Genomic DNA, 18682 nt, shown 5'->3' with positions numbered 1-18682 from the left:
TATAAACACCCCAGGATATAAAGGATGGTGAATGCATGTAAAAATTGATGGCTAACTGGATTCAATCCATCCATGAAAAGGAGTGCAGAAAATCACTGCTTTGCCTTGTTTCTCACATCAATGCTCTATTGGGAAGGCTCGAATCTAACTGAGGACAGGAAGGGTGAATGCTCTGATTTGCCTAGTTGGCTTCTTTCAGATGATAAAGCTATACTTTGCTTGACTAAGACAACTTATTTGGCTAGCAATTGAATCACAGGCCTCTGTTAAACAGCTGAGTTAAGGGGATTTCCATCAGCTCTTGTGTCCACAGAAAAATATTCTGGCAAAATTTGTACTGCTCCATTATTGATCCGATTCTAGCATGGTAATGAGGATGGAAAATGATGGTATCCTTGCTTAAGTGTTATTCTTACTATAATACTTGCTTTTCAGCAGCTCACATCTATATAGATTTTTCCCCTTTATTCTGGAGGTTATTCCAACCTTGAAAGTTATTATATACTGTATACAAAAACAAAGTGAGATCTAGGACTCTTTCTATCTTGGTCTGAACAAGAGCATGGACCTGTTCCGGTAATTGCTTATTTTTGCCATGTCCTCATGATGAATTTGAAAAATCCTTCAGGACTAGCTTCTTACCTGACTTATTTATTTGTTTGTTTGTTTATTTACTGTTGTGGTTCAGCCTGGGACCCCTCCGGGAATGGCTGATTTGCTGTCGGCTTCCAGCTCAGAGGGAGAGGCTGAGGACCAGGAGGTGCAGACTGACGAGGAAGCGGAATCCCAGGCTGAAGAAGAAGGACAGCCAGAGTTCCACCAGGGGGAGCTCTCCCCAGCAAGCAGCCTGGATTCCCTGGGGGAAGATGCTCATGACATCATAGATATGCGACAAAGGAGAGCTAATCAGAGACGAACTCAATTGGCTAGGTATTTCCAGCATTAGAGGTCACAGCTGGGTTTGGGTGTGGTGCTTGGGAAAGGATAAAAGGCGGCCCCACCCTTCCTGGCTTGTGGAGTTTTATCTTGGAGATTCGTGAGACCTGTCTGTGAACTTTGGTGGCTACAATCCTGGTTTGTGCCTTGGACTATTGAAACCTTGGGGGGGTGTGCCAGCAAGAAGCTTGTGAAATTGACTGGACATCAGGACCCTGTTGTAACGTATTGTAACCTGTCTGCTGTGAAGACAGGTTTTCCTTTGTGCTTATTTTTTCCTGCTATAAAATACTTTTGGATTTTACCAGAGTGTCTGGCTGTTTTTTCAGTGGGTGTGGAGGTCTGGGAAAACCCAGACAGAACAATTTACTGAATTTATATGCCGCCCCTCTCCGAGAACTCATGGTCATTAGCCACAGTCATCCCTATCTTCCAAAAAAGGAGATCCAAGTAATATTGAAAGTTACAGAGCAATCTCTTTGTTTGTAACATTTGTTTGTCTATAACAAATAAATAAATCTCTCCTTAATTCACACCTGAAGCAGTTTGAGATCACCCTTATTTATTATAGATCTGAAGAAGCTTCTTGGATAAGAAGTAACATGGTTGTAGGAAAAAATAATTTCTATCAAGGCATCTACCCATACAATACTTGATCAAAACTTGTGCTTATTAGAATTAGAGTGATATGATACTTAAATTCTGTTCACCATAGGTTGCTAGAATTTTCACAGATTTTACAGATTTCCTCTTGCTTTGTGACAATGGATTTCATATGTTTGGATGAACACTGCTGTGATCCATCAATATTTCTTGAACCGGTAGGAGTTGTAGTTCCATGGCTTTCCCCCCGCAATGCACCATGGTTATTTATGTCGTCCATAGTTCATGGGGAGGTGTGGCAATGACTGTTACTTAACCCAGCATATTCCTGTTCTAGGAGTTCAGTTTTGCTTTTAGAGTATTCAGTACCGAAGTGACTTCAATAAAGATGATGACAAATCCATGGAATGTCTTGCAAAAGCATTTGGGATCTCAGGCATATCATCATTTCTCCTTGAATGGCTGGGGCAATTTCATGAATTACTGGTTGAATCACAGTTTCTCATCAGCTCCAATTTAAATGCATCATTAAAACATGAATTTGCAGCAATTTCCTGCAATTTCCTGCATCAAACAAGCAATTGGTAAATACCAAGAATCTGAACAGTGCTATATAGCTTCAGCATGCTCTTGATCATTGTAGTTGACCTTAAAAGAGGCTGATAATTTGGGTGCATCTTATACACTGAATGTAGCTTTTTTTTCAGCCTAACTAGCTGCTAACGATCTTCCCAGCTCTTATCTTGCAGGCTCTTTCATTGTTACTCTCTGCGAAGAATGTTTTCCAAGCCCTAAGTCTTTGCAAGGTTTTTCCCCCATTGATCTAACTTATTCCAAATGTTTCTTTCCAGTCTTAACCAGGTGTTAACAATGTTGCCAGCTCTTACCCAATTGCAAGTTCTTTCATTGTGACTCTCTGCAGAGAAGAATGTTTTCCAAGCCCTAAGTCTTTGCAGGATTTCTTCCATTGCTCTACTTTCTCAGACTATTTCTTCCCAGGTGCTATAATATTTTTTTAAGCCCTAAACAGGGGATAAAATAATGTGCTGAAGCTGACCAGACTAAGGATGCTAGCTAGATGAATACCTGGTAAGCAGATTCTTTTCCCTATTTTCCTCCCCAAAAACTAAGTTGTGTCTTATATTCTGGTGCCTCTTATACTCCAAAAATATGGTGTGTGTGTGTGTGTGTGTATTGCAGTACAAAAGTGCTGTTACATCCCGATTCATACTTACTGTATAGTCTGCCAAGACACCCAGATACTTTTACCAAGCCCGGTATTAGCTATCTTGTACCTATTCATTTTTTCCATTTTCTAAGTGTAGAATCCTACATTTCTTACTGTTAAACAACATTTTGATGGATACACCCAATGCTCCAGTCTATCCAGATCAACGGTGGGTTGCTCCCGGTTCTGTGAACCAGTAGCATTGGAGGCAGCCCACCCACCCAAGATGCTTCTGCACAAGCACAGAAGCATTACATGTGTATTCAAACTGGTAGCAGTGGGTTTTAGAACCCACCACTGATCCAGATCCCTGTTAACTTTGAACCTATCAGATGTAAACAGTCCTCTCCCATCTTTGTGTCATCTTCAAATCCATTTCTATCCCCCCAGATAGATAAAATCTGGAATAGCTCTAGTTCAATGCTAGAGCCTGCATTGTGTGGGTGGGTGTGTTCATGTGTGTGCAGGCCTTTGAGTCAGTCCTGACTACTGGTGATGGCCTGGTCAAGTCCATGCAGTTCTCTTTCATAATTTTGGAAGTTGTTTTCCACTCTTTCCTTCCTAGGGGAGTGTTGTGGTTAGCTCTGCCCCAGCTCCTGCCCCAAGGACTGTGGATGTGGGGGAGACATCCACATGCTGCAGGCCTGTTTTGCCCCCAGTGGAATCTGCTGATGAAGGCTCCTCTGATCAAGAAGACATGAGTGACAGGGAGGAGGAGAGTGTGGCAGACAGCTCAGAAGGAGATCAATTATCTAGCTCCTCCTTGGATTCAGAACAAGAGTTAATGATACCGCCACCCATGCGGAGAGCGAGAGACTATTATCAAAAAAAATGAGGCCACCTGTGGTTGGGTGGGGCTGTGGTAATTAGTGAGGCTGCTATAAATAGCAGCCTGTGGGTTTGGCCATTGTGGAGGATTATCTGATCGTTGTGTTTCGTGACTGCTTTACTGACTTTGACCGTTTGTGTGCTGATATTTCCCCGCTTTGAAACTAAACCAGAGCAAAGTGTGTTTCACTTTGTGAAAGAAGAAGGACTGTGAATTGCTTCACAACTGATAAGGGACTTGTACAAATTACCAGTTTGTTTGGAGACGAGTGCTCTTTGCTATACCAAAAGAGGGCTTAGTTTAAATTATAAAGAACATTGTTTTGAATTTTCAAACGTGTGTGTGTCTGAAATTTGTACCTGTGAATTTTTGGGAGGAGTCTACCAGAGAGCCCGACAAAACAGGGAGAGAGAGAATAGGTAGCCTAGATCCCCCAGCTGGCTTTGTGCCTAAGGTAGGACTAGAACTCACATTCTCAATCACTTACTTTGCCTAGTGTCACCTGATGCTTAGCCTTCCCAGTGACAAAACATCAGTATTAAGGATGAGAAGGGCTTATACATGATAGAACATAGAATAATAGGGTTTGGAGGTCTTCAAGTCCAACCGTCTGCTCAAGCAGGAGAACTTATACTTTCTTCAGAAGACTTCAAAAGACTGTCCAATCTTTTCTTAAAACATTCCAATGATGGAGCATCAGTAATGGGTTGCAAATCCCATTGTTACCAATGGTGCCAAAACTTAGAGGGTGCCAATTCCAAACCTTAAAGGATGATATTGTTACCCATCTTTCTGAAAGTATCTGAAAAATGTAAATGTTTGTGGTGCCATCAGTTAATGTGGTCTAGGAGTGTCCTGTATACATATACATTCAGTGTATATACATTCAGTCAGTGTTACATTCTTGATGGTCCCATTACTAAATAGATTCACCATTGATTGAACAACTGTACCCAATAGTGGTCATTAAAGAATTTATATCTTCATGGAGGGAGGTATCCCTCCGGGTCCTGAGCCAGGTGGTATAATGGTTAAGGAACCAGGCTAGAGATAACTTTTGGGAAGCAATGGAAAGGATGCTGTGGAAGTTGGGAATTGCCATAGGTTGGTACTATGGAGTGCAGCTCTCTCTCTCTCTCTCTCTCTCTCTCTCTGTGTGTGTGTGTGTGTGTGTGTGTGTGTGTGTGTGCAGAAATTGTGGAGTGCAATGGAGTTGAGTTTCACAGCCTTTGTCACATAAAAACAAAGTTCCATTATTACTTGTATTAGAAGAAAAATGTCTGGTTTCAATTGTACTTTAATTTTTAACATCTTCTGAATTAATGTATGTATTAGTTCTTTTTTTATTTTTTTTAACATGTCCACAAAAAGTGATAAAGTGCCTTTTCATGTTCTTCATATTTCCAGCAAAGATTCAAAGCACCTTTATATATTCTGGATAATTTCTCCCCTGACAAATACCAACAATACATCATTTCATAAAAATTTTCTTTAAAGTTAGAACATAATGTAAATTTCAATTCTTTCAGCCACATATTTTCACATTGTTCCATTTGTATAATTTAACCAAAAGTTTTTAGCTTATTTTATCATACATTCTTTCATTTGTTCTTCTGATTCATATTTCAACAAAAGTTTAAGCATTTTAGCTCATCAATAGGACATAATTTTGTTTCAGACTCAGTCTTATAAAAAGACACCTTTTATCCATTTTAAATCTTTCTAATAATACTACATAAAGAAGACATTGATAGGTATAGTCTTCTGTTGTCAAATCTTCTCTTCATTTTGTTTTGCAAGTCCCTTGAGAAAAGTTTAGTACATTTCAGCAAGTTAAAAATTTGTGTTTAACTTACTATTTCTTGTCAATAAATTCCTTCTTGTGCTAAAAGCCATTGTTGGAAGAAATGGCCATCTGGATTCAGTTCCAAGTGGGGAGACAGACATTGAAAGCATGGTGGCAATTTGGAAAGATGGTTTAATGGTGGACAGGACCATATGGTTTGTGATCATGGCAAAATAGCACATGGGAGGAAGGGAGGGAATAAATGCCATCGGTAAAACATTTTGTAAAGGTTTTCCTTATATGCTGCTGACTTTGTCAATTCATAGTTCATTCCCCCAAATTTCTCCCTATGATCTAATTCAATGCTATATCCAAAATTTCTGGCCCAACTCATCATGGTTTCCTTTGCAATTTTTCTTCCATTTTGAATCTTAAAAATAGGTTGTAAGCTTTTGTAACCATCTTTCCCCCTGTTCCTAACAATATTTTATCTAATTACATTTGTTTTCCATAAATACCACATTGTTCTACACCCTTTTTATATCTTGTTTTGATTTGAAAATAAGGCAACCAGTCAATCTTTATTCCTTGATTTTTAATGTCTGTTCTGATTCCATCCATTGCTTCTTATTGTGCCTTCATATGCTTTGGAGCAGGGGAACCTTGGCAACTTTAAGACTGTGGACATCAACTCCAATAATTCCTCAACCAGCTTTGCTGTCACCCCCTTTTATTAAACTAGCTTTATTAAGTTAGTCCCAATTCCTGCAACTCTTCTTTGTATGTTTTAGCCTCCAGTCCCTTAAATGCCCGGCCAGCGGCTTAAAACCGCTGGCTGAAATTACCTCGGAGCCAGGGGAGACGCTGCCGGCAGCTCCTTTGAGCGCAGGACTTCCGGGATCCTCTGGAACCCGGAAGTTCGGCTTTTGGCAGTGCGCCAAGGTGGCGCGCTGCCTGCTGGGTCCTGGGGGAGGTCCTGGGTCGCCCTATTTAAGGGCGAGCAGGACAGGACCTCCCCCTTGCTCTGGCTCCCTCTGCAGGCAAACAACCAGCCGTGGGTTGTTCACTCCCTTCCGATTGCCACGTGGCGAGGCCTGTCGGGTCTCGCTCAGGTTTGGGAATTCGAGGCAGCCAGCCTCGGATTCATTTCTTTTTCTTTTGGACACCTTATACTGCAGAGGCTTGGGTCTCTGCTTTTTTAGTAATACAGGGGGATTTTCAGGGGAGGGTTTTTCGTCCCTTGGGAGGGGTGGGAGCTGACCCCCCGCACCCCCCCTACGCACCCCCCATGCACGACCCCTCCCACGTGACCCCCCCTCACGTACCCCCCCCAATTTTTAGCTGGGGGAGAGTAGGATTGCCTACTCTCCTGGATAAGGGGTGGGTAATTTTGCCACGTGGCGTGGCCTAATTAGGCCTCGCCCGGTCCCGGTGAGCTTCCTGGAACGGAGGCTTTGGCCTCTGCTTCCTTTATTGTATTTAAGGTAAAGGGTTGCTGAGGGGTTTTTATTTTGTTTTACTTATTAGTTTAATTTATTTTAGTTTAGTTTCTTGCTGTTGAGAGGGGTGGGGAGCTTTTCAACCCCCCCCTAAATTTCAGGGGTTCCGGGGGGCTGGTGATCTGGGACAGGGGCTAGGGGCCTTACCCCCTCCCCCCCATTGGGAGGAGGGGTAGCTGGGCCTTGGCCTTGAATGCCATCCTCTCAGGGGTTTAGGCTTGGATCAAGGACAGGGCCCCAGCGTTTTCACGAGGGTTTTGGGCTGGGTTTGCTTAATTAACCTTCTTTGCCGGGTTAATTGGGGTTTTTTTTCCCTTCAGGGGTCCCCACGACCTCCCATCCGGGTGGCTGGGGGTGTTTTAGGCCTGTTCTTCGGGCCTACTTTTAATTGTACATCCTTGAATTTTGTTTTTCAGTTTTCAGGGCTTTCACAGGCATGGCCCCCAAGAGGCGTGCCTCTTCACAGGGTCCCCAGGGTCCTCGCCCTCGGAGGGTCAGGGTTCCTTCAAGGAGGGCCAGGGAGGCAGGAGGGGTAGCCCCTGCCCCCTGCGTGCAGCCCCCTCTGGGCAACCAGGCTGCCATGGGGCCTGAGCCAATCATATCTGCTCAATCCTTTTCTGCCCTTTTAGATCACCTGGACGCAATGGATGCCCGCTGGGAAGCCGCCTTCAGGGCACGTGGTGGATCCAGGCCCTCGGCAGCATTGGGGGCCCCTCCAGGCATTGAAGAGGTCCAAGACCCGGCTCTGGACCAGATCGGCCCTGCGTCACAGGATTACAGTGCGATGGCCGGGGCCCACGGGGCCCCTTTGGATGGCAGGGGTGAGTCAATGGCCAATGCACCCACACCGGTTTTACAGGGGTTACCCATCTTAACCCCCCCGGCAGGGCCAACCGGTCTGGGCCCCCTTTTGGGGTCCAGCACTCCAACGGTGTGCCCCCAGGTTTGGGGTACTACTGTACAACCGGCTTTGGTCCCAACCGGGGCGCCATTGGTGAGCACAACGACTTCGGCAGGGGGGAGCCAGGGCGGTGGTGCTCCTACACAGTGGCTTCCGACACTGCCCAGGTCCGTAGGGCAAGTGGCGCCATGGCATAGTGCGGCAGGCAGTGTGGGGAACCAGGCAGCTCCTGCAGTGGCGGGGGAGTCTGTGGCTGTACCAGGATTTGCCCCCCTTGCGGCTGCTTTTTCTGTAGTGGGGACGGCCAGTAACAGCGTGGCCACCTCAACTGACCCCATGGCGGTGGCCATGGGGGCGGTCCCGGTGGGCCTTCCATCCACTCCCCTAGGGTATCATCTTCACCCCTCAATCAGGGATAAGATATGGCGAGGTGAGTACATAGACCTCTATACCCTGTTGAATAGGGAAGTGCCCAAGAAGGAGAGGGACGAGGAGACCCGAACTGACCAGGCCAAAAAGGTGAAGGTGCCGAGGTGTTTCAGGTCTTGGCTTTACGCCTTCCTGACCTATGCCACCATAATAATACAGAAAGAACCGAGCAGGGCCACAGCTTTACTTAAATATATTGACCTCATTGCCATGGCTTATTTTGAGGTCAAGGGGGATGCCTGGCAAAAGTACGATGAGGCATTCCGAATGCGGGTGGCTTATGATCCTTCCCTGCCCTGGGACCGGGAGGTGCCCGACCTCTGGTTCCAAGCGACGCGGAAGAGTGGGACAGGACAATGGACTGATAGCGGTCATCTGATGGAGGAGGAGGAGCCGGCTGCACCCCACGCTGTGGCGGGACAGGGTGTTCGAGCCACCCAAATTTGTTTTGAGTTCAGTGCCAAGGGCTCTTGTGGACGCTCCTCCTGTAAATTCCGGCATGCTTGTGCCAAGTGTGGGGGCTCCCACGCCACACACGCGTGTACACGCCCCAACAGGGATAGGAACAACAGGGATAGAACCGAGCAGGCCGTCTCCGCGGCTAAAGGGTCCTAGCCTGGTCAAACTTGACCGTTTGGCCGAAATCCTGCAGGGATATCGCCCGCCTGAGCGTGCGGACGCTATCCTTCAGGGTTTAGGGAATATTTTCAGATTCCTTACCAGGGTCCGCGGAAGGCTTTTCTTTCGAAAACCTTTACTCAGTAAGGGGATAGGGGAAACTAGTAGGGTTAAGACTAATAAGGAGGTTGAAGGGTTCTTGGACCCTTTCTCCCTCCCCGGAATCTATATTAAGGGTACCCCCCCCTGGGAGTAGTGCCCAAGAAAGCCGAAGATGAATATTGCCTTATTTACCACTGCAAGATTTGCTTTTCCAAGCAGACTTGCACTTGTACCCCGACGCCTTGGGTTCCCTTGGTGATGCAGGAGATGGGTGGTGCGGTGGAGCCTGGCGGGGCTGCAAAACCCTCGGGACAGGAGGCAGATTGGGCCATTGGGCTGTGGGTAGCTCCGAGCACCTGGGCTGATCACAGGGCAGGTAAGGAGTTTTTGGGACTTTAGGGCTAGCAAGGGCTCCGAGCACCTGGGCTGATCACAGGGCAGGTAAGGAGTTTTTGGGACTTTAGGGCTAGCAAGGCTACGGGACGGCTTGGCCATACCAATTGACCAGTTGTTGGAGCACGTGCTGTTACACCAACGTGGCCTGAATGTTAATATGACCAAGGGTAAGTTAGCGGGCCGGCGTTCACGCCAAAGCACATTTGTCCATAGCGCAGCTGTCGGCCTTAAGCCAAGCGTGGGTCAGGCTGTGTACTTCGCAATACGAAGCCGGCCTTTTCCATGCGACAGCTCAACCTTTTCCTTAGGGCATTCAGAATAAGTGAGCTTTTGGCCACCGATCGAGGACACTAGCTTGCCCATGCTTCAATGCAGCGATGTGCTTCTTCCAGAAACAGGGGTATCCATCCGCAGGCGCCAGTCCAAAACGGACCAGCATGGTCGCAGCAAGATAATTAGGTTAGCCCCAACGTTGGTCAGGGCAATATGCCCCGTAACAGCATTGGCTGCCTTCCGTGCATACCGCGGTGAAGGCTCTAGATATTTCTTTTGTCATGGTAATGGGGCCCCTTGGACTAGGTATCAGTTTTGTGCTGTCACTTTAGGGGCCCTAGAGCAAATTGATGCAGATCCTTCCAGGTTCGGCACACACTCTTTTTGTATAGGCACCACTACTGCGGCTGCAACTGCCGGTTTTTGCAGACCGCCACATCTTAGCCATCGGCCACTGGCGGTCTGTGGCATTCCGCTCTTATGTAAGCCCCCCCCCCCAAAAGGGTACCCGTTATCGGCCGGTTTAATTGTCTGTTTTGTCTTTCAGCTGTTTCTGTTTCCCGGCCCGTGGTTTGGCTCTGTGGCCACTGTTTTGTGTTCTGGGCTGGATGGTTTGCTGCGAGGCCTCTATTGGATTGCAGCTGTTCCTGGGCTGGAAGATGGAGGTCGTCTGGAGGGGTTGCAGGGGCCTGCACTCGGTGGGCTCCTCCCCCTGTTTTCTGGCCGGTGCCGGTCCGAGAGAGCCCCCGAGTTGTTGGTATCCACCTCGGGGGGCAACGACCTTGGTTTTCTGAGTGGCTTGGCGGCGAGCATCCAAGCCCGCGATGACTGGAAGGCCATCACTGCTGTGTACCCAGACACACGTAACGTGTGGTCTGGGACTTTCCCCAGGTTGGCTGGGAATCTTGTACCCTAAAGTGTAAGCGGCCAGGTTGAGGATCAACCAGGCCATTGGGAAGGTTGTTAGAAAGTTGGGGGGGGTGTATAGTGAAACATCCCCTGATTAAATTTGGAAAGCCCTGGCTCTACCGGGCCAACGGCGTTCACCTATCAGAGGAGGGGAACGCCATTTTCCTGTCGGACCTGCAGAGGTGCCTCCAGGAATTAGTTTAGGAGGCTGAGTGGGGGTCGGGGGGGCCAAGATTGAGATCTGACCCCCCCCTCCGTGGCAGGTTAGGGGCGGAAATAGGTAATTAGAAGTGACTGCGCATGCTCCTTTTGGGCATCCTTCAAAGGATGATGGACCGCCTCTCTCCAGGAACTAGAGGTTGGAACAACGTCGGGGATTGGAGAGAGGATGTCCATGGGAATCACCGGATCCAATTTCCCACAGGGATTGGAGGGTGAACTCCTCCCACATGATGAAGGGGCGTGACTTGGATCCAGGTGAAGGTGGTACCATCACCTGGTTCAGCAAGGAGTTTTTGCCCAAAGTTGCCAAGGAATTTTTCTGGTAGGAATTTCCGCCCCGTTAGTTTTGCCTCTGCAGGTCCTTAGTTTGTTCTGAATTTAAATATTTAAATTGACGTATTCAAATTTATTTAAATTTATGTTAATTCAATAAATGACCCATATTTAATCCACAACATGTCTCAGCATCGTTACTCAGCTTCCGGGGGTAAATGCCCGGCCAGCGGCTTAAAACTGCTGGCCAAAATTACCTCGGAGCCAGGGGAGACGCTGCCGGCAGCTCCTTTGAGCGCAGGACTTCCGGGTTCCTCTGGAACCCGGAAGTTCGGCTTTTGGCAGCGCGCCAAGGTGGCGCGCTGCCTGCTGGGTCCTGGGGGAGGTCCTGGGTCTCCCTATTTAAGGGCGAGCAGGACAGGACCTCCCCCTTGCTCTGGATCCCTCTGCAGGCGAATACCCGCCCACCCTCCACTATCAACAGTGTGTCCTAAGGAGGTCGCCTCGGGGCCGAATAGGAATTTTTTGCGGCCTCCCCTTTAGAGGCGGCCGTTTTTTTGCCTATTCCACACTGACGGGGGCAGACTGGATTGGTTAGGGGGTGCGGCGCACTTAGTGATATAGGCCTCCCTTTGGTCATTGGGGTTTGGCAGGTTAGGGGCGGAAATGGGTAATTAGAAGTGACTGTGCATGCTCCTTTGGGCATCCTTTAAAGGGTGATAGACCGCCTCTCTCCAGGAACTAGAGGTTGGAACAACGTCGGGGATTGGAGAGAGGATGTCCATGGGAATCACCAGATCCAATTTCCCACAGGGATTGGAGGGTGAACTCCTCCCACACGACGAAGGGGCATGGCTTGGATCCAGGTGAAGGTGGTACCTTCACCTGGTTCAGCAAGGAGTTTTTTCCCAAAGTTGCCAAGGAATTTTTCTGGTAGGAATTTCCGCCCCGTTAGTTTTGCCTCTGCAGGTCCTTAGTTTGTTCTGAATTTAAATATTTAAATTGATGTATTCAAATTTATTTAAATTTATGTTAATTCAATAAATGACCCATATTTAATCCACAACATGTCTCAGCGTCGTTACTCGGCTTCCGGGGGTAATCATCTTTGTTGCTCTTCTCTGCACTCTTTCTAGAGACTCAACATCTTTTTTATATTGTGGTGACCAAAAGGATACTGTGGTCTTCCGAAGGATTAAAGTGGTATTAAAACTTGGTATGAACTTGATTCTATTCATTCAAGTTAAGATTGCATTGGCTTTTTTGCATATTCAATATTTAACATATTTAGCTCATTTTTAAAAATTTTGGCATACAAATGTAGATATATCTTTCTGGCATTGTTGAAGTGGTACATCACATACATTGTCAAAACAGGTATCGTCTGTAACAAAAATAACACTCTGGATAAAACATTCGTATTAATCACAGCAGTTCTACCCAGCAGCGACAATTGTATTTCATTTCATCTTGACATAGTTCTTCTAATCTCATTCCATGTCTTAATATAGTTATTTTGGATCAACACACAATTCATAATTGTCATGTTATAGCCAAGTATTTCAACTTCAATTTTAAAACTCATTTTATTCATCAGTTCAGTTCAGTTAATCTTCCTGTTTTTCCCCCCTTAATATTTTAATATTCTGGTTTTTTTCTTGAAACATGCCAATGCCCCAAATTCTTTCAATTTAGTCATTAAAAGTCCAATTCTTGTTAAATACTTTTTCTGCCAAAACCAGAATCAAATCATCTGCAAAAGCTCTTAATTTATATGGGTCTTTTCAAATCTTTATGCACAGGATGTTCTCATTTTATCTTATGTCTCTATTCAATATTTAAAGAAGTAAAATAAACAGAAGTGGGGAAACAGAGGATAATCCCAATTTATTATTTTTGTATGTCACATGGTTTGCTTAAATCTCCATTAATAATTATGTGTGCTATAAATCAATTTCAAAATTATCTCCAGTCTTTGTAACTTTCAAAATCATGAACAAAAAATGTCCAGTTTGGATCATCAAAAGCCTTCACTGCATCTAAAGAGATCAATGCAGTGTGGTTTTTATTATGTTGCTCCAAATATTCCAAGATGTTCAACACAATTCTAATGTTGTCCTGTAGTGTCTAGAAACCCACAATGATCCTCATGAATAAATTCTTCTAAATTATTATTATAATTTACGTATATAATTTAAAATAATTCTAACCAATTTATAACTTATAAGCCGTCAAGAGTCAGCTTGAAGGGGAGATGGGCGGCATCAAAATGTTAAATGAACAACAAACAAACATTCTGCAAAGATATTGGTACTTTTTTTTTTTTTGCTAAAGTTCTATGTTCTCCCTCTTTAGGTATTAATACTGTGATTTTTTCTAAGTCTCTGATGCCTTTCCTCCTTGTTAAACAGAGTACATTGCATTTTGTAGGCATTGTAAGAAATTATCCTCAAAACATTTGTAATGCAACCTTGATAATCCATCTTGTCCAAAAGAAAGATCTGTCCCCAATTTTTCATTTGATCACATTTGGCCCCAAAACACCTGAATGATAAGGTGAATTCTGTGCAGAATATCCTTATGAGCCAACCCACACTAAAGGTGCACTTACCAAAACTAGAAAAGATTCTTAATTGTACAATTACCATAGATTATAATAATGATAATGAAAATCACATAATACAAAGATACGAAAATAGAAGAACAACTGTGGCAAAAGAAAGCAAAGAAGGTTGCCTGAGATAGACTCTGCCTTCCGTCCTTCCGAGGTAGCTAAAATGAGGACATAGATTGTTGCAGACAATAGTCTGACTCTGTAAACTGCTTAGAGGAAGCTGTAAAAGCACTATGAAGCGGTATATAATTCTAAATTCTAAATGCTAAGTGTTCTGCCAGGCTCTCTGGTATGAGCCTCCCGAAAATTCAAGGGTACAAATTTCAGACACACACACGTTTGAAAATTCAAAACAATGTTCTTTATCACAAAATTCAAAAGAAACAAAGTACCCTTTTTGTATTGCAAAGAGCACTTGTCCCAAAACAACCTTGTAGGCTGTACAATTCCCTTAATCAGTCCTTAAGTACTTAGCTAGCAGCTGTGAAGAAACGTCACAGCCCTCCTTCTTCCAACAAAGTGAGACACACACACTTTGCTCTGCTTTGGTTTCAAAGGCGTGAAAAACCAACAAAGTCCGGAAAACAGCAAAGCATGGTCCTGAAGAACTGCGATCAATCTTCCACAATGGCCAAAACCAACACGCTGCTATTTGTATCAGCAGCTCTAATGACTAAAGCCCCACCCAAACACAGGTGGCCTCTCTTATCTCCTGTAATATGTCCTCAATTGGTCTCTCCTACACATAACTCTGCGCCTGCATGGGTCCAAGACTTCCTCATCCAAATCAACCGAAGTTAATGGAGATTGGCTTCCTGGGCTTTGTGCCAAGCCCCCCTCTTCCAAGTCACCCCCACCTTCTTTTTCGTCCAAGGAAACTGCACTACCTGCCTGTCGGCAATAAAACAGGCCTATGACATGTTGATGTTTCCCCTGCATCCACCTTCACATTCCTTGGGGCAGGAGCTGGGCCAGAGCCAACCACAACACTAAGTACTAATAGTGATAGGTGCAGTGCAGGGGTGAGTTCTAACTTACCTCGCTGCTGGTTCATTTCCTCTCGGACCACATGGGCATGCATGTATAGTCTGGAAGACAGAAGGGAAATGGGGGACATGATCGAAACTTTTAAATATGTTAACAGGCTAACTAAAGTTCAGGAGGAAGGTGTTTTTAATAGGAAAGTGAACACAAGAATAAGGGGGCACAATCTGAGGTTAATTGGGGGAAAGAACAGAAGCAACATGAGAAAATATTATTTTACTGAAAGAGTAGCAGATCCTTGGAACAAACTTCCAGCAGACGTGGTTGGTAAATCCACAGTAACTGAATTTAAACATGCCTGGGATAAACATATATCCATCCTAAGATAAAATACAGGAAATAGTATAAGGGCAGACTAGATGGACCATGAGGTCTTTTTCTGCCATCAATCTTCTATGTTTCTATGTGCTTTACGTGTGCAATGACAAATTATCCCAAAAAATTCTCCCCCACCCCACCAACAAAGCTGAAAACAAGATGGCAACTTTGTGCACAGTGCCAAAACATGGCTTCTGCCCATGTGCAGAAGAAAAAAGGAACCCAGAAAAAAAATTGCCCCCCAAAAAAATCTAAAGAAAAATCTGAAAAAAAAAGATGGTGGCCCCACAGACCGACACTGGCCGAACCGGTTCCCTGATATTATCATGACATCATGAGCGGGTCACAACCAGTTCGGGTGAACTGATCTGAACTAGGAGGAACCCACCTCTGTTGCAATGAGGCAATCCCAAAATAACTGGAGCACTACTTGAACACCATTGGCATTGACAAAATCACTATCTGTCAATTGAAAAAGGCAGTTTTAGAAACATAGAAACATAGAAGACTGATGGCAGAAAAAGACCTCATGGTCCATCTAGTCTGCCCTTATACTATTTCCTGTATTTTATCTTACAATGGATATATGTTTAAATTCAGTTACTGTGGATTTACCGACCACGTCTGCTGGAAGTTTGTTCCAAGGATCTACTACTCTTTCAGTGAAATAATATTTTCTCACGTTGCTTTTGATCTTTCCCCCAACTAACTTCAGATTGTGTCCCCTTGTTCTTGTGTTCACTTTCCTATTAAAAACACTTCCCTCCTGAACCTTATTTAACCCTTTAACATATTTAAATGTTTTGATCATGTCCCCCCTTTTCCTTCTGTCCTACAGACTATACAGATTGAGTTCATTCAGTCTTTCCTGATACGTTTTATGCTTAAGACCTTCCACCATTCTTGTAGCCCGTCTTTGGACCCGTTCAATTTTGCCAATATCTTTTTGTAGGTGAGGTTTCCAGAACTGAACACAGTACTCCAATGTGGTCTCACCAGCGCTCTATATAAGGGGATCACAGGACCTTACATCCCATGACATACTTATAACACAATCAAACAACAACATTTGCCTAACCCAGGAACTTGACAAGAACTTGATAGGTAGATCAAAATGCCAAATCCAGTAAAAAAAAAATCTGTCTATGTGTAGAGCCATAATAATAATTACTTGTAATAGCTTACATCCTGTGATGATATCTATAACACAATCACACATCCACATCTACTTATCCCAGGTCCTTGGGAAGGACTTGATAAGCAGACAAAAATGACAAATCCAATCTGAACATCTGGCTGACTGCAGCAAACCATAATAATACAAAATGTAGCTTCCCACTTTATTAGACTCTGGGGACTTACAAAATCCAGAAGCATTAAAACAAGGAAAATTACTGTACATAACACACATAAACATGTAGCTCAGACTAAAGATAATCCATATCCATACCATAAGAACCTCACAAATATATCAATAAACTCATTAACTGTTGGCTGATACAAAACCAGGCTTCAAGGGTTTTTTATTTTCTCAGGTGTATGGGTACTATATGTATTTTCAGTGGGTGGGGACCACAACAGAGAGGACATTTTCTAAATTGTGACCATCCTGTTGTTGTTAGTTGTGAAATCATGTCCCATGGACAACATTCCTCCAGGCCTTCCTGTCCTCTAATATCCCCGGAGTCCATTTAAGCTCACGCTGACTGCGTCAGTGACTCCATGCAGCCACCTCATTCTCTGTCGTACCCTTCTTGTTTTGCCCTCAATCGTTCCCAGCATTAGGCTCTTCTCCAGTGAGTCCTTCCTTCTCAGTAGGTGGCCAAAATGACCATCCTAGACCAAGCTAAACATACCAGGAAATTTCTAGAAGCCTGGCATTCTGAGAAATCATCCATCAATAGACACATTAGGCATTAACAGCATCTATAGACCCCCAAAAGAACAAAAACTCAAGCACTGCTCCACCAGCAATCAGTGAGTCCTTACTTCTCAGTAGGTGGCCAAAATGACCATCCTAGACCAAGCTAAAAATACCAGGAAATTTCTAGAAGCCTGGCATTCTGAGAAATCATCCATCAATAGACACATTAGGCATTAACAGCATTTATAGACCCCCAAAAGAACAAAAACTCAAGCACTGCTCCACCAGCAATCAGCACCCAGATCAGCAGAGGTTAACTCCAAGATCAATGATCAAAACACTTCCAAAAAGCCAACAGTAAACAGCCCAAACAAAGAATCTCTAAGACCACTCCCACCAACACTGACATGAAAAGCCACTAGTATATAAACAGACAGCAAACAACACTCCTTACTAGCTCTGATGATGTTACCTAGTTTGGGTAATGAAATGTCTGCAGGAGAACAAACAAGTTCAGAGAACATCAAGGACCCCTCATGTAAGTGCTGAGCTATAAATGTTCTCCTTTATTTTCTCAACTCCTCAAAATGGCAGCCTTTAGTAGTGGAATTCACTCATTCTGGACAAGAATTCCAGGCAGGTAGAGACAATTGGAGATGGGTGATCCATCAGATAACTGGACCTTATCACATGAAGGGCTTAAAAAGTGATGAATAAAACCTTGAAGGACACCAAGAAGCCTCCTGGAGGCCAATATAGTTTTTATGTAGCAGGGATGACCCATGGATCAGATGACTTCTAATAATAAAGATATGGAACAGCCACTATTGATTGTTTATTTCCCTATATAACAATAGCAATAACACTTAGACTTATATACTACTTTGCAATGTTTAGGACCCTCTTTAACCCTGCTAGTCTCCTCCCATTTACTATACACGTGTTACCCTCAGGGTCCTTTTAATTTTTTCATTTAATTTTTCATATCATTGTGTTCAGAAATGTTCAAATTAGTATACTAGTGAAAAAAGTATTCAAAAAGACCATTCCAGTAGCTAGAACCAAAATTTTTATACTCCTGGTCTAAAAGGACCCTGAGGCTAACAAGTGTAACTTTTTTTCCCAGCAAAAACTAAACACTCCTCCCCCCCACACACACAAATACCACCACCCTTAGAAATAACCCTTCAAATGAGACAAAGTCATGGAATTTCAAGTTTCAAATATGCAAGTTTTACAGGGTCTCAAAAATCGTTTTGGGTCTAAAAGGACCCGAGGGGAACATTAGGGTTAAGTGGTTTACAGAGTCAGCATATCACTCCCAACAATCTGGGTCCTCATTTTACCCACCTCGGAATGCTGGAATGTTAAGTCAACTTTGAGCCTGGGGAGATTTGAACTGGTGAACTACAGCCAAGAGTCAGCAGAAGCAGCTTGCAGTACTGCACTCTAACCACTGCACCACCAAGGCTTCATCTTATGCCAGATCTGGCCAGTGAAGCTAAAGAGAAGAAGAATGTTTGCTGGACATGTTTTTTTTAAACTTAGCATTAGAATATAACATTCCCCCTTCTCTCTGTGTGTATGTCTCAGCTGTTCAAAAACACAATCCTTCTTCTGACTCTTCATTGGTTTACTAATAGGCACAATAAAAGGAATGCTAACAAGCTTTGCAAATTTATTTATCCATGATGGGAAGGAATATACATTGAAATAGAAATTGCTCCGAGGTACAATTTGATCACGATGCTACAATGCATGTTATATATTTAATTTGGCATGTTTCTGCTGTAGAATAACTTGACTTGAAATCTAAATGCAAATTAAATTTAAATAAC

The sequence above is a fragment of the Erythrolamprus reginae genome, chromosome 1, assembly GCF_031021105.1.
Source record: "Erythrolamprus reginae isolate rEryReg1 chromosome 1, rEryReg1.hap1, whole genome shotgun sequence".
In the NCBI taxonomy this organism is placed as follows: domain Eukaryota; kingdom Metazoa; phylum Chordata; class Lepidosauria; order Squamata; family Dipsadidae; genus Erythrolamprus; species Erythrolamprus reginae.
The sequence above is the reverse complement of the archived record's forward strand: the minus strand, read 5'-3'. Positions refer to the sequence as shown.